Source organism: Carcharodon carcharias, chromosome 13 (genome assembly GCF_017639515.1).
Source record: "Carcharodon carcharias isolate sCarCar2 chromosome 13, sCarCar2.pri, whole genome shotgun sequence".
Taxonomy (NCBI): Eukaryota; Metazoa; Chordata; class Chondrichthyes; order Lamniformes; family Lamnidae; genus Carcharodon; species Carcharodon carcharias.
The window spans coordinates 8,891,274-8,907,872 of NC_054479.1; the positions used below are offsets into that span (position 1 = coordinate 8,891,274).

Here is a 16,599-nt window from a genome sequence, read left to right on the forward strand (position 1 = left end):
TAGTGATGTTGATGCCATATATACCCATGACTTTGGAATGCCTGTAGCTTTATAAGTTTACATCCAACCTAAAGCCACACCTTGCAGAAGTGTGACCTCTGAAACATTGCATCTTAGGCATCATTGCATCTATGTTTGTTAGAGGGACAAAATCACATAAATGTAAAATACTGCAGATGCTGAAAATCTGAAATAAGAATAGAAAACGTTGGAAGTACTCAGCAGATCTGGCAGAATCTGTGGAGATAGAAACAAACTTAATGTTTCAAGTTAATGAACTGGTCTGATGGAAGGTCATCGACCAGAAATGTTAATTATTTATTCTCCACAGATGCTACAAGACCTGCTGTGTATTTCCAACATTACCTGGAATCTCAGTATGTTTAATAAAATATGGAATGAAATGGTGTGAATTGACAGAAACAAATACCTGGTGCTCTCTGGCAGTGACAAAATACAAGATAGCCATCCACATAAACTACAGAGACCATTTATTTCCAAGGCAGTGCATCAACAATCTTTCTTTCCAAGAACAATCCCACAGTGGAACAAACTGCCAAAAACAGCCTCATCACTTGAAATCTTCAAGATCCATCTTTAGATCATCTCCATTTTTAAGTTTTTTCATTATCAGTGGGTCATGTCTCGTTCAGCTAGCGCTAACCACATCTATAATTTGGCAGAGTACGGATGTTAGTCTGTGATGCTGACAAAACCAAAGCAGAAGAACAGTTACAGCATAGAAGTAGGACATTCAGCCCATCATATCTTTGCAGGCTCTCTAATTAAGGACTCATCAATTGAAATAAACATACTAACAATTGTTTTATCAATGATCACTTTGCAGATGTTACAAATCTGTTGTGGGAAGTAAGAACAAATATCTCTTTTATCCATGTAAATAACTGAGGGGGAAGGTTTGGGGCAGTAGGAGGGAAGAATAGATAAATTAATAATAAGCAACTACTGCGGGTTCATTATGGGAAAGCTGTTATGTAAATAACTAAGAATAAGGTTCTTTGTGAGGAAACAGCAAAGTGGCATCTTAAGCAAATATTAAATGGTGAAATAGTACATCTGAGCCTTGTATCTTTCAATATTAATAATGTAATATTTTTACCTTCAGTCATTCACATTGTGTCAGTGAATTTGTAGTATTACAGCAACAGAAGATCTTGGATTGTTTGTGAATGACAGAATGGGAGATCTGGCCAGGGACAGCTTGCATTTATGTAGCACCTTATCACACCCCTGAGAAGCCTGCTGGTGTCCACACAGATTTTTTTGAACTAGGGTAGCTGTATATGTAGGCATTTGAGGCTTATTGTAGCAATTTTGCTTTATTTTTTGGATGGCATGGATTGAAACATGGCTCCAACAACAGACTTGAAGCTGAAACCTGTGCTTGCAGATACAGACCGTTGTACTAATCTAACTATTTGTTAGATCCTAGTCACCAGTTTGTTGGGACTTCCGGAAACTGGTTGCATGTTTGTTGTGGGATGGCTGAGTTGGTACAATAGACAGAGTTGATCAGCAGACGCTTCTTCGGTGGGACACATTCTGTTTATTTACAAAGGTACTCAGCAGCTACACTTGTGCGCTTTCAACTCAAACCCTATTTCCATATTACTGACTCTAGCTACAGACTACTGACTACAGAGGTAGCCTGTGCTGCTACTCTATTGGCTACATAAGATCATGTGATCTTCCTTTATAATATCCTCCTTAAAGATATATTACAGATTACATAAAACCATAATTACCACATCCCTCCCCCTTTACTTGGAAACACATTTCACATTTACAAAGTACAATTTTCTCAAAATAGCAAATTATTTACACACATAAGTAATTTACAAATTCAGTCTTTCTGGGGGTTTCCTTATGTGTGTAGAACATCTCAGCTCCACGACTTCAGATGCTTTGTCAGGAGCCTCCTTTTCTGGAGTTGTTCGATCATCAGGTTCTTCAACAGGCACCTGCGAACCTGTTTCTTCAACTCTTGCAGGTACAACAGACACATTTGACACATTTGTACCAGGTTGAGTTCTCTCAACAGGAAAAGTTGACCCAGTTGTGAACACTAGTGGAATCATTTCTTGGTGATTTGTTTCTGTCTCCCTTAGACGAACCACATGTCTGCATATGACTTGGCCTTCCACCTTCATGTAGAGGTCCCGTCACTGCACTTATTTCACCCGGTAACCACTTTGGGCCTTCTCCAAAGTTCTCACATATACAGTCTCTCCTGTGGTAAACTCCATGTCACAACTATGGCAGTCGTGTGGAGCTTTTGAACTCCGCCCCCCCTAAATTCGGCATTATCAAGCTCGTCCTGAGACGGCATTTCATCAATAATTCTGCAGGTGTGACACCTGTTGTTGTGTGAGGGGTGGTCCTATAATGGAAAAGAAAACATGCTAGCTTGGTTGCTAGGGGATATACAGTTAACTTTTTCATGCCTGACTTGAACGTTTGAACCACTCTTTCAGCCAGTCCATTTGAGGAAGGGTAGTATGGTGAAGTTTTTACATAAGTGATACCATTGAGGCTGATAAAGCGTTAAAACTCAGCACTTGTAAATGCTGGGCCATTATCAGATACGACCACTTCATGTAGTCCGTGAATGGCAAAACTTTAACATAGCTTCTCAATTGTAGCAGAAGACATTGGTGACTTCACCTCATATATGTCCATCCATTTTGATTAGGCATCAGCAATGAGCAGAAACATTGTTCCCATGAAAGGCCCCTCATAGTCAATGTGTAACCACACCCATGGCCTTCCTGGCCCCCACAAGGGTGTAACGGAGCTGTTGAAGGTAACTTTTGCAGTTGTTGACACTGCACACAATTCTTCACTAAGTTCTCTATTTCTCCATCCATCCCAAGCAACCATAGATAGCTGTGTGCTGTGGTCTTCATTCAGGATATTCCTGGATGTGCACTATTTAGTTCAATTAACAATGTCTTTCTTCTCTTTGGAGGAACTATCACTTGTGCTCTCCACAATAAGATAGCATCCTGGCTGGTTATTTCATGCCTTCTGTTAAAGTATGGTTTCATTTCATCAGATACATGCTATTGTGACCGATCATAAAGCACATGTTCTTGTACTTTTGATAAGACTGGGTTTCGACTTGTCCAGTCTCTGATCTGTCTAGCACATAACGGCGGTGAATCTAAGAAATTTAACAATAAATCTAGTTCTTGAGGAACTGGAACATCCTCTTTTTCTGTCTGTGAGTATCCTTTTTCCACTGTGGTGAGTGCTCTTGATATACATATCCTATAGGCAGTTCCATGCCATCGTCCATTTGATGGGAGAACACTGCTCCCACTCAGGGAGATGCGTCATGTCAACACCAATTCTTTCCTCTGGTCATAATGTTGTAATAGGTTGGACTAGTGCAACAATTGCTTCACCATTATGAAAGCCTCTTTCTGTGGTGTCTCCCAAGACCAACGTTGTGGTTCTTGAGTAGATAATGCAGAGGTAGCAGTTCTATAGACAAATTGGGTGAGAACCGCCCATAATAATTGATCATTCCTAAGAATGATTTGAGCTCAGAGGGGTTCTTTGGCGCAGATGCCTCTCTTATGGCTCTCACTTTTTCCTCAACCGGATAGGGTCCCTTTGAATCTACCCGGAATGTGCGCTTCTCTTTTTTTAAATGCACTCCAGCCTGCAAGAAACGTTTTAAGACTCCTTCTAGGTTTGCCAAATGCTCTTTTTCAGTGAGCCCTGTCACCAGAACATTATCTAAAAAGGCTACAATGCGGGGCAGTTCCTGCAATAAATTTTCCATTGTTCTCTGGAATATGGCCCCAGCTGAGGAGAAGCCATTATATTGATAAACCCTTTGTGTGCATTAACTGTGACAAATTCCCAGGAGGCCTTCTCTAACGCTAATCGTTGATAAGCATGACTCATATCAAGCTTCATGTAAGCAGTTCCACCTGGTAGCTTAGCATACCAGTCTTTTGATTTTTGGTATGGGGTGCTTGTCCAGCTTAGCCACTTTATTAACTGTCAATTTGCAGTCTCCACAAATTCAAACACTTTGGTCGAGTTTAAGGACAGGGACTATTGGTGCTGCCCATTCTGAGAACTGCACAGGTTGTATAATGCCCAGTTTCTCCAATCTGTCCAGTTTCATGTTGACCTTTTCCCACTGTGCATAAGGTGCCTTGTCTTCATGAATTGCGGGGTTGCCTCTGGATCCACATGAGTTTTTGCTTGTAGCCCCTGGATCTTCCCAAGTTCATCCTTGAAGATTGAGGCATATTTTTGTTATAGCTCTGGTAGCCCACTTGCTCTCAGCTGGAAAATCTCAGCCCATTCTAACTTAATCTCCTTTAACTAGTTTCGCCCAAGGAGGCTTGGCCCCTTGCCTGCTACCACCATCAAGGGTAGTTTTACCAATTGGCTTCCGTTATGGACTGGTAATTCTGCTTATGCCTTTGACTTGGATGTCTTTACCCGTGTAAGTTTTTACTTTGGCATCAGTTTCTTCCAAATTTAATTTCATAATTCAGATATGCAAAGGTGAGTTCACCAATTACTGTAGTGGAACCTTGTGTGTCCACTTCCATTCTTCACTGTTGCATGTATTTGCTCTGGCTTTTCAACCTTCAAATTAAATAATGAATAAATATCTGCATTTGTCTGCTTCCGGCTCTTCTACATCGTAGATCTCACTGGGTTTTTTTATTTTGTTTGCAAGTCTGCCTGATTCTTTCCTTGCACTGTCTCATTATGACAATAAAAACAATGTTTTCTTAAACTATTGAATCGTTATAAGGTTAAAGCAAAAAACTGCGGATGCTGGAAATCCGAAACAAAAATAAAAATACCTGGAAAAACTCAGCAGGTCTTGTTTCCACTCTCTGTTTCAATTATTCCTCGTTTTTGCTGCTATGCCATTTTTAAATTTTCTGCTTCCTGGCAGAGTCTTGCATTTTCATGTCCTTGTTGGACAGGAAGCCCCAGCCAAGTGGAGGATGGCGCTATTTTGTGCTCCCTGTATGGCTTTTGAAACCCTTACTGAACTTTCCGTGGCCAGTGCTATCTCTAATGCCTTCTTAAAATCCAAATTTGTTTCAGACAGATATCTCTTCTGAATCGTGCCCTTATTCACACCACACATTAAATGATCTCTGAACATATCTTATAAAGATGTACCAAACTCACTGTTAACTGGTTCAAACTTACCAAATAACAAGCAACCATCTCCCCTGGGGATCTATTTCTTGAGTAAAATTTGAACTGTTGCATCATTACCAAGGGCTTTAGCTGGTAATGACCCTTCATGAGGTCCACTAATTCATCAAAACTTAAAAAAATCTGGGGAACTGGGTGCTGTCAAACTTTGAATCAAATTGTAGGCTTTATTCCCACACGTAGAAAAGAGGATCGCTCGCCTCTTCTCTTCCTCTGTTATGTCATTTGCTTGGAAAAAGAACATGAGTCATAATGAGACCAGTCGTATGCGGCTGGATTACTGTGCGAGGTATAGCCCGATTTCATTTCTCTTGATTTCTTCCGCTAACCTGTTTTATTCTTGAAATCAGTTTATTGTATCTTCGCTTTATCCTCACTCTTTCCTTGCTTTTACCCCGTTGTCAGTTTATTAGATACAAGTCACCAATTTGTTGGGACTTATGGATCCTGGTTGCACACTTGCTGTGGGATGGCCGAGTTGGTACAATAGACAGAGTTGATTAGCAGACACTTCTTAGGTGGAACACAATCTGTTTATTTACAAAGGTACTCAGCAGTTACACTTGTGTGCCTTCAACTCAAACCCTATCTCCATACTACTGACTCATACTACTGACTACAGAGGTAGCCCGTTCTGCTACTCTATTGGTTACATAAGATCATGTGATCTTCCTTTGTAACAAAGATATACTACACATTACATAAAACCATAATTACCACATTATTGTTGAAAGGTTTTAGCCTTTCAATAAACGGGAAATTAAGGGATAGCTTCGAAATGTGTTTCAGTGATGAATCTCTATTCCAGACTCCTACTCTCAGAAGAACCTACGCAGCTTCATATTCCTAGATTAGAAGGCATGCTGTGTTGTGAACCTGGATATCTACAACAGGTTGTCACATGCTATAAAGATAATAAAAGCCCAGAATTACCCATACAATGTAATTTGTAAAGCACTGCATTGTATTGTGGTTAATTTTGTCTCATTCAGGAGCGTGGGTACAGTACTGCTAGATGCCATTGTGAACACATGGCCGGGTTAGTCTCAGGTGTGTGTTACTGAAAGTTTGTACCCAGGAGTGTTAGCAAGTTTTTTGTCAATGGGTTGGATGCAATGGACTTCTTTAGAATTAGAATTACATGGTGTCCCTGATGATTTTTGTTTTTTGGTCTCCTCGCCCTTTTTGAAATGTTATATTGAACAGAAGCTGGACTGACTCAGTTGCAAGTACAGTCTTGCATGGAAATGTATGATAAACCTTTCCTCCTAACAGGGGCAGTTGAACCATAATTTATAAGTCTTTCATTAAATAATTAACTAGTGCCGTGAGGCAAGCAAATAAAAATTCTGTCTGTTCCAAAGTTTTCTGTGGCCCAGAAATATAGACTGACTGGTCTCTGGCTCCAGTGATGCGTTGTTCAAATACACCATGTGTGTACTGTATAGGGAAGTGGTGTTCCCAGCCCAGCTATTTTTTCCTGATGAGCAACAAGGGAAGAGAACAGCCACCAACTGATTAATGTTTGTTTCAAATGGGCTGCCACCCAAGCACACATTGATGCTGATACTAGCGATTGGTTGGAGTTCTTAAAGAATTATTGTGCAAAGATACTTTGCACTTCTTTTGACCCTGTGAATACTTTAACTGTATGGTTTCACCTGACTATTTAACAAAAAATGTTTAACAAAATTCAAAAATGCAAGTCTAGCACTTGAAATGCAAAGTAACATAACTTAGTTGATTCTCCAGCCTTATGTCTGATGCTTTAATTCAAAACAAGCAGCCTCCTGCCAGCTGATTAATACAATTGTATTGTCACTTTTCAGGTTGGTTAAAAGAGTCTAAGTAACTTTGTTCTAAATGTTTGTCATGTGTTTCGAAGGATGGTGTTTTTCCAGGACTAAAAATCTGTTATTTCTTCAAAGAACTAATTGTTTCTAATTGAGTTTAGCTTTTCTCAGGACACTCATATGAACAAATACAGTTCTTTGAATTTTCAATTGTATGAATTAATAAACATTCTGCAGTTATAGTGAATTTTGGTGCTAAGCAAAAACAATAAATGATCTTTGAAATAAATTGCTCTAGTTTAAGTGTGGAGCTGTGTGGTTCGAAAAACAAATGCCATAGGCTTTCAAACTGGGAATGCATAGCGGTCATCACATTTTCTTCCTAGAAAATAAAAGTTATGTTTTGTAAGTTAAAGCAGGAATTCTTTGAATTGTTATCAGTGTTTGTAGGGAATTCCCTGCACAGAACTTTGAAAACCACACAATTGTGCCCCAGTACCAATGTGTTTTTGTTTTCATAAAACACCTGCTGCAATGTAAAAGTATTGGATTCCTAAGATGGTTTAACTTCATGACCCAGTCTCAGGGTGCAGCCAATCTGATTCCAAAAAGCGGTGGAGCGTGTCTCCCTCGAGTCCATAGCCTAACAACACTTTGAAACCTGAATATTTTGTAAATCTACCTGACCTTAATTTAATGAACAGAAATTCTCCCTTCCCAACACCAAAGATTTAAATTAATGACTTATGGTTGACAGCACTGTGCATGTACAGAGCTCTCTCTTAAGTTAAAAGTTCCAGCCAGTCAGAAGTCAACCAATAAAATCAAGATAAAAGGCAAAATACTGCGGATGCTGGAAATCTAAAACAAAAACAAAAAATGTTGGAAAAACTCCGCATGTCTGACAGTGGAGAGAAAGACAGAGTTAACATTTGGAGTCCGTATGACTCTTCTTCAGAGCCGAAGACAGTCAGAGGAAGGAAATAGGGCCACGAAAGCGAGTTTTAGTAAACACCTTGTCAAATACCAGGAGGGAAATGAAGGAGAGTCATACAGACTCAAAACATTAACTCTGCCTTTCCACAGATGCTGTCAGATCTGCTGAGTTTTTCCAGCATTTTTTGTTTTTGTGTCAGTAAATTCAAGGTTCGACATGGCTGAAAGTGGAAACATTAGAATGAGAAAAGGCCATTTAGCCCCTCAAGCTTGTACTGCCATTCAATAAAATCATAACTGATTTGTGACCTTTTTCAAAAATACCTGCCTTTGCTCCATGTTCATTAATACTTTTGGTTATCAAAAGTCTGTTAAACACACTTTTTAAAATTAAGTATTGACATAGCATCCACACCAACTCCACCAAATCTTTCCCCTAAAAGATCTAGTCCTAGACTTGCAACCAGCAGTAATAGTTTCTCTCTATCTACCCTATCTGTTTCCCTTAATATGTTGAAGACTTTGGTCAAATCGCCCTTTAACCTTCTATATTCATGAAAATACAATCCTAGTTTACGTGATCTCTCCTTTTCTCCTCTTGGTTAACGCTTGGAGTTCTAAGAGCGCCAAAATTGGGAGAGCTGTCTCCCAGACTAGTCAATCAACAGCCTGTGGTAGTCAGACTCATGGATTCATATCTTACAGATAATGTCCCAGACACCACCATCTCCATTTCTAGGTATATCCTGTCTCACCTGAAGGGTAGACCCAGCAGCGGTGGTGGCATAGTGATATACAGTTGGGAGGGAGTTGCTCTGGGAGTCCTCAACATTGACCCTGGACCCAATGAAGTCTCATGGCGTCAGGTCAAGCATGAGCAAGTAAACCTCCTGCTGATTACCATGTATCCCCTGCACTATCCCATTAGTGCTCCTCCATGTTGAACACCGCTTGGAGGAAGCACTGAGGGTGGCAAGGGTGCAGAATGTACTCTGGGTGGGGGACTTCAATGTCCATCACCAAGAATGGCTTGGTAGCACCACTACTGACTGAGCTGGCCAAGTCCTAAAGCTGCTAGACCAGGTCTGCAGCAGGTGGCGAGAGAACCAAGAGGGAAAACATACTTGACCTCATCCTCACCAACCTGCCTGCTGCAGATGCATCTGTCCATGACAGTATCGGTTGGAGTGATCACCACACAGTCATTGTGGAGACCAAGTCCCGCCCTCACATTGAGGATGCCCTCCATCGTGTTGTGTGGCACTATCACCATGCTAAATAGGATAGATTTCGAACAGATCAACGACTGGGTATCCATGAGGCACTGTGGGCCATCAGCAGCAGCAGAATTGCACTTGAACACAATCTGTGACCTCATGGCCCAGCATATCCCCCACTCTACCATTACCATTAAGGCAGGGGATCAACCCTGGTTCAGCAATGAGTGCAGGAGGGCATCCCAGGAGCAGCACCAGGCATACCTAAAAATGAGGTGTTAACCTGGTGAAGCTATAACACAGGACTATTTGTGTGTCAAACAGCATAAGCAGCAAGTGATAGACAGAGCTAAGTGATTCCACACCAACGGATCAGATTTAAGCTCTGCAGTCCTGCCATTCTAGTGGTGAATAGTGGAGGACAGTTAAACAACTCACTGGAGGAGGAGACTCCACAAATATCCTCATCCTCAATGATGGGGGAGCCCAGCACAATAGTGCAAAAGAGAAGGCTGAAGCATTTGCTACAATCTTCAGCCAGAAGTGCCGAGTGCTGATTCAGTTTGGACTCCTCCAAAGGTCTCCAGCATCACAGATGCCGGTCTTTAGCCAATTCAATTCACTCCGTGTGTTATCAAGAAACGGCTGAAGGTACTGGATAGTGCAGGGGCTGTGGGCCTTGACAATATTCCAGCAATAGTACTGAAGACTTGTGCTCCAGAACTTGCCGCACCCCGAGCCAAACTGTTCCAGTACAGCTACAACACAGGCATCTACCTGGCTATGTGAAAAATTGTCCGTGTAAGTCCTGTACACACAAAACAAGACAATTCCAACCCAGCCAATTACTGCCCCATCAGTCTACTCTCAATCATCAGTAAAGTAATGGAAGGAGTCATCAACAGTGTATTCAAGCGGCACTTGCTTAGCAATAACCTGCTCACTGGCGCCCAGTTTGGGTTCCGCTAGGGCCACTCAGCTCCTGATCTCATTACAGCCTTGGTTTAAACATGGACAAATGAGATGAACTCCCAAGGTGAGGCAAGAGTGACTACCCTTGACATCAAGGCCACATTTGACTGAGTGTGGCATCAAGGAGCCCTAGCAAAACTGGAGTCAGTGGGAATTGGGGGAAAACTCTCTGCTGGTTAGAGTCATATCGAGCACAAAGGAAGATGGTTGTGGTTGTTGGAGGTCAGTCATCTCAGCTCCAGGACATCACTGCAGGAGGTCTTCAGGGTAGAACCCTAGGCCCAACTATCTTCAGCTGTTTCATCAATGACTTTCCTTCCACTATAAGGTCAGAAGTAGGGATGTTCGCTGATGATTGCACAATGTTCAGCACCATTCATGACTCCTTAGATGTCGAAGCAGTCCATGTCCAAATGCAGCAAGACCTGGACAATATCCAGGTTTGGGCTGACAAGTGGCAAGTGACATTTGTGCCACCCAAATGCCAGGCAATGACCATCTCCAACAAGAGATAAACTAACCATCACCCCTTGACATTCAATGGCATTGCCATCACTGACTGTCAACATCCTGGAGGTTACCATTGACCAGAAAAAGGACTGGACTAGCCATATAAGTACTGTAGCTACAAGAGCAGGTCAGAGGCTTAGAATTGTGCGACAAGTAACTCCCTTCCTGACTCCCTAAAGCCTGTCCACAATCTGCATGGTACAAGCCAGGAGTGTGATGGAATACTCTCCACTTGCCTGGATGAGTGCAGCTCCCACAACATTCAAGAAGCTTGACACATTCAGGACAAAGCAGCCTGCTTGATTGGCACCACATCCACAAATATTCACTCCCTCCACCACCGACGCACAGTAACAGCAGTGTGTGCCACCTACAAAATGCACTGCAGGAATTCACAAAGGCTCCTTCGACAGCATCTTCCAAACCCACGACCACTACCATGTAGAAGGACAAGTGCAGCAGCTAGATGGGAACATCACCACCTGGAAGTTCCCCTCCAAGTCACTCACCATCCTGACTTGAAAATGTATCGTGTTCCTTCACCGTCACTGGGTCAAAATCCTAGAACTCCCTTCCTAACAACACTGTGGGTTTACCTACACCACATGGCCTGCAGCGGTTCAGGAAGCTAGTTCACCACCACTTTTTCAAGGGCAACTGGGGATGGGCAATAAATGCTGGCCCAGCTAGCGAAGCTCACATCCTATGAATGAATATTAAAAATGATATCATTGGTGGCCGTGCCTTCAATTGCCTAGGCCCCAAGCTATCCACCTCCTCTTCTCCTCACATTCCTCCTTAAAGCCCCTCTGACCAAGCTTTTGGCCATCTGCCCTAATATCTCATGTGGCTCAGTTTCATATTCAGTTTTCTCATGCCCCTGTGAAATGCCATAGGATATTTCATTGTTAAAGGTGCTGTATAAATATAAGTTGTCAATTATATGTCCTAGTAATTTTCTGACAACAGATGTTGAGTGATTTGTTTATAAATCCGTTTTCCCCTCCTTTCTTAATTGGCAGATTGTTCTGTCCAATTTTTCAATTGAAAGTAATGGTTTCCAAATCAAGAGAGCTTTTGAAAGATTGTAGTTAGGGCATCTGCAATGTTCTTATCTTTTTGTTAAACCTTGGCATGGAAGTCCTCTGGTCACAGGGATTTGTCGCACTCTAGTGCAGTAATTTTGCTTATGTTATTATTGGTGAGACAATATCCCTGATTCAATATTAGTTTCCTTTGCATATCCAGCATGCTTTCTATTTCCTCTACTGTAATTACTGACACAAAGCAATTATTCTACTTTCCCTTATTTTCGTTGACAGTATCACCATTAATCAAGGGGTTAACATTGCGCCTATCACCCTCTTTTTCCTAATATAATTATGAAAAATGTGTATTTTCATATCATTTGCAAGTTTCTTTTCTTACTCCCTTTTCGTAGCTCTACCTGTTTGTCACCCATTTCAGTTCTTTGTATCTTTCCCAGTCGTCAGGACCTGAACTACGTTTTGCATTTCTATTTGCTTTTTCTTTTTGTTTTCTGTTGTCCCTTAGCTCTTTAGTTGCCCATGCCTTCTTTTTGACAAATAGAGCTCTTGCCCCTTAGGGGTATAAAATGGTTTTGTATCACATTTAAATTCTTTTTTGAACAACTGATTTCTGTTGTTTTACTTTGGAGGAAGGCAGAATGCATAAGAGAGGAGAGATTGAATTGAGGAATGTTTAGGTGGAGATAAAGGATTTATGTGTTGTTTCACAGAGATAGGTTGGAATGAGGTTATGTCAAGTTTTGTAGATAGACCATTTGGAAGTTCATATGCTGAGAGGCAAGGAACCACTGCAGATTGACACGGTTAGGGAAAAATGAACAAATCAGCTTGTGTAGAATGGACGCACTAATTCTGGGATGGGTTGGAATTTGTTTATGATACAGCTTAGCAAGAGGGCACAAGAGAAGTCAAATCTTTAGGTGATGATGTAGATATAGATTTTAAGAGTGGTGGGAGTAGAATAAGGATGGAAAAGAACAATGTTTTAGAGATGGAAATGGTTAGTGTTGATGGACTGGATGTCATGTTGAAGCTCAGCTGTGGATAAAGAATCATGTTGGGCTTGAGTGAACAAGAAGAGGGATGGGATCAGGGTTTAGGTATGTTAGAGGTGTCCTTGGATTTTCCAACATTAGGTTGCAGAAAGTTTTGACAGACATAAAGCTTGATACCTCACAATGAGATTGTCGTAAAAATCATGGAATGAAGACTGAGTATCATCAGTATGCATATGTAAGCTGTCCCCCTGCTTACATTACTGTCACCAAGAAGCAGCCTGTAGATGAATTAAGGGTGGGAAGTAAGAATGTATTTTAGAAAGTACAGATGACTATGACTGGATGGTAAGGAAAACCTATTGTTGATGAGTTGAATTCATTAGGGCAGACTAGAATGGAAGTGTATGTCAGATCAACAGTTGAAGGCCAGAAAAAGGATAAGAAGAGTAAAGAAACTCACCAAGGCTTCTTAGTCAGCACCTTCCAAACCCACGACTGCTACCATCCAGAAGGACAAGGGCAGCAGATACACCATCAGCTGGAAGTTCCTCTCCAAGCCACTCACCGTCCTGACTCGGAAATATATTGCCATTCCTTCACTGCTGCTGGGTCAAAATCTTTGAACTCCCTCCCTTACAACACTGTGTGTGTACCTACACCACAAGGACTGCAGCAGTTCAAGAAGGCAGCGCACCACCACCACCTCGAGAGCAATCAGGATGGGCAGTAAATGCCGGCATAGTCAACGATGCCCTCATACTGTAAATGAGTTTTTAATAGGTAGTGCATCATTGGGGATACATCTTGATACAGGTCTCAGTACTGTCAGTGTAAAAAAAAAACAAAATAAAAAGGCATGCTTGTGTTTACATAATGTCTTTTGCAATCTCAGGACGTCCCAAAGCATTTAACAGCAAATGCTTTAGTATTGTAGACACTGTTGGAATGGAGAAAACACTGCAGCCAATTTACACACAACAAGCTCCCCCAAACAGAACTGTGATAACGATCAGATGTTTTTTCTGGTGATGTTAGTTGAGGGATAATTATTGATCAGGTCATAGGCCATAACTGCCCTTTGAAATAGTACCATGGGACCTTTTATCTCCACCTGAGAGGGTAGTCAGGCCTCTTTTTAACATCTCATCTGAAAACCAGCATTTCCATAAGCACAGTGCTTACTCAGTACTGCCCTGGAGGGTCAACCTAAATTTTTGTGCCTATGTGTCTGGACTGAGAGTTGAACATAACCTTCTAACATCAAGGTGAAAGTGCTACCAATTGTTTGGTACTTGAGTGAAAGGAGAGATAAACAGAGGTTTGGGTGACAACCATGCATTTCAGAAGCTAAGAAAGGAAGAGGAGGTTGGACATAGGCAGTGCTTGGAGAACACAGAGTTGAAGTTAGATTTTTTAAGAACAGAAGGAAGAGAGAAATAGTACCTGAGGAGAATTATTAGTTGACAGTGTTGATAAGAATTATCTGTTTTATAATTTATTCAAAAATAGCTTTTTTTAATTGTACATGGGATGTGAGCGTCACTGGCTAGACCAGCATTTATTGCCAGTCCCTGATTGTTCAGAGGGCAGTTAAGAGTCAACCACATTGCTCTGGGTCTCATGAGTCACATGTAAGCCAGACCAGGTGAGGATGGCAGATTTCCTTCTCTAAAGGACATTAGTGACCCAGATGGGTTTTTACAACAATTGGCAATGGTTTTGTGGTCATCAGTCTTAATACCAGATTTTTATTGAATTCACATTTCACCATCTGCTGGCAGGATTCGAACCTAGGTCCCCAGAGCATTACCCTGGGCCTCTGGAGTACAGTGACAATACCAGTACACCCCCGCCTCCTCATCCAAAGGATGAAGTTGCTATATCATTGCTTCTAAAAAACCTATGCCAGTTTTTGTTTTATTTTTTAATAAAAAAGAACAATTCTAATGGGTCCTCTGGGGATGTCTAAACAAATGAAAGGGAAACCTAAGCTTGAGCAGCAAGCTAAAATTCAGCCAACACCATGAAGAAAACAACCAATTGGACACTTGATGTGTTTTCTGTTAACACAGGAAATAATTCACCCTAGATTGGGATTGATTATTGCAAAATAGAAAAGGGACAAAGTTAACCAAATCGTTTTAATATGAAAATCAAATGCAGGTACAGTAGTGCTTAACTCTATTTAATCTCAGTTAAATGTGATTGAATGCAGCCAAAGAGCAGGGATTTGAGAGTATTAGCACATATATCAGTGCACCAAGGTCTTTAGGAAAGAACATAGCTGGTGTTCATTAATTCAATAGAAAAGTTTGTGAAGCGCCTTGAGATTAGGGATTTTGAAGGCTTTAGCCAGGGCTATTAATAAATAAAATAAATATATACAGCCTGCTCGTGGAATACTGATAAGAAAATTCAAGGCTAAGGAAAATAGCTTTCTAGTTCTAGTTACGGTGCAATGCAGCAAATAAAAATTATATATAAATAATTCATTGTGATGTTATCTGTCTTTATCGAACTTCAATCCGAAATCAAACCGAAATCAAACATTTATACTTCACAAATTTTAGCAATTGAAGTAATGTTGGGTTTCATTTTAGTAGTGTGATTCTTTTCTTTCCTAAACATATTTTGAGAATTAATGCCTGACTATCTACCATACCTGGATGTAAAAATGCAAACTAATAATTGTCTAAAATATTTGCATCATGTCAGCAATATTGTGTGTTCACCCGATGCTTAGTCATTGAATATGTGCATCTAGGAATCATTACATAATTACTTCAAAATAATAATCCATTCAGACTTTACGTATAAATGATATACCCAGTTACAGTGTCAACCAGTTTGGGAAAAATGCCGAAATTCTGACAAATTAAAAAGTGGTGCACCCTTTTTCAACTGATGTGCATTGCCTTTGGATTTGGTGTTCAATTATGTAAATATTTTTGCATCAGACCAGCAAAAATGCTTGATGCTACATATCTGGAATATCAAGTGCTGTCGAATGGAAGTCGAATGAAGTTTGAAATCCTGCATGATTTTGCTTTTATGTAATGAAATATTCGTCGTTTTTTGTATTAGTGCTCTTTGGTATTTGATTTGAAATTTATCAATCTAGTCAAAACCAGTAATACATACAACACTAAAACTGAATATGATACCTCTAGGTTCTGAACTAATACATGCATCGGTCCCCAGAAACTTATCACAGTTTTGGTTGTATTCTCTATTGTGGCTATAAATCTTGGTGCTGCTCACAACATTCCTCCCCTTTTATGTGAAGCATTCTTGCTTGCTCGGCAATATATTTTAGCAGATCTCTGATTGCATTGTTTGGAGCATTATATCATAAGGACAGCATATTCTACTGCTGAGAAGAAACTGTGTTCCTTTAGGTTAAAATGTGATTCAACCTGTAGATTAGCATTGCAGCTACTTTGTTGAAAGGTCAGTTGAAGGTTTGGACGTTACAGCCCTGGTATTTTCACTCCCTATGGTTTGATGCCAAAAGATGGAATAGATTAATTTTACTATTATTTGCCTATTGACACAATGGAAAAGTGCATTCAGATACTCAGATCCTTCACCTACTTTGCTCCCAACCATAAATGATCTTGCTACAATCCCTATGGGGGAACCGCAAACCAAAATCAGCAAATTTAATGAATGACTTCTAGATGAAGACATTATCAACAAGATTTCACTTTTTGTAACTTCTACTTCAACACGAGTCAGAACCAACGCAAATTAAACATGAATTAACAGGCAAATAATACTAAAAAGGTAAATTTCACTTTAAATAGTTGATGCAACAAAGATACCACAAGCATTCCCCTTCAGCATGTTTGGCATTACTTAGCCATGTAGTTCCACAATATGCTGTTCTTTATTTCTG

General features: G+C 40.6%; 1 protein-coding gene across 14 annotated transcripts in view; it reads left to right on the plus strand.

Annotated features, from left to right (window-relative positions):
- Positions 1-16,599, plus strand: part of fbrsl1 (fibrosin-like 1) — a 985,718-nt gene that overhangs the window by 918,842 nt on the left and 50,277 nt on the right. The gene's annotated exons all lie outside the window — the stretch shown is intronic.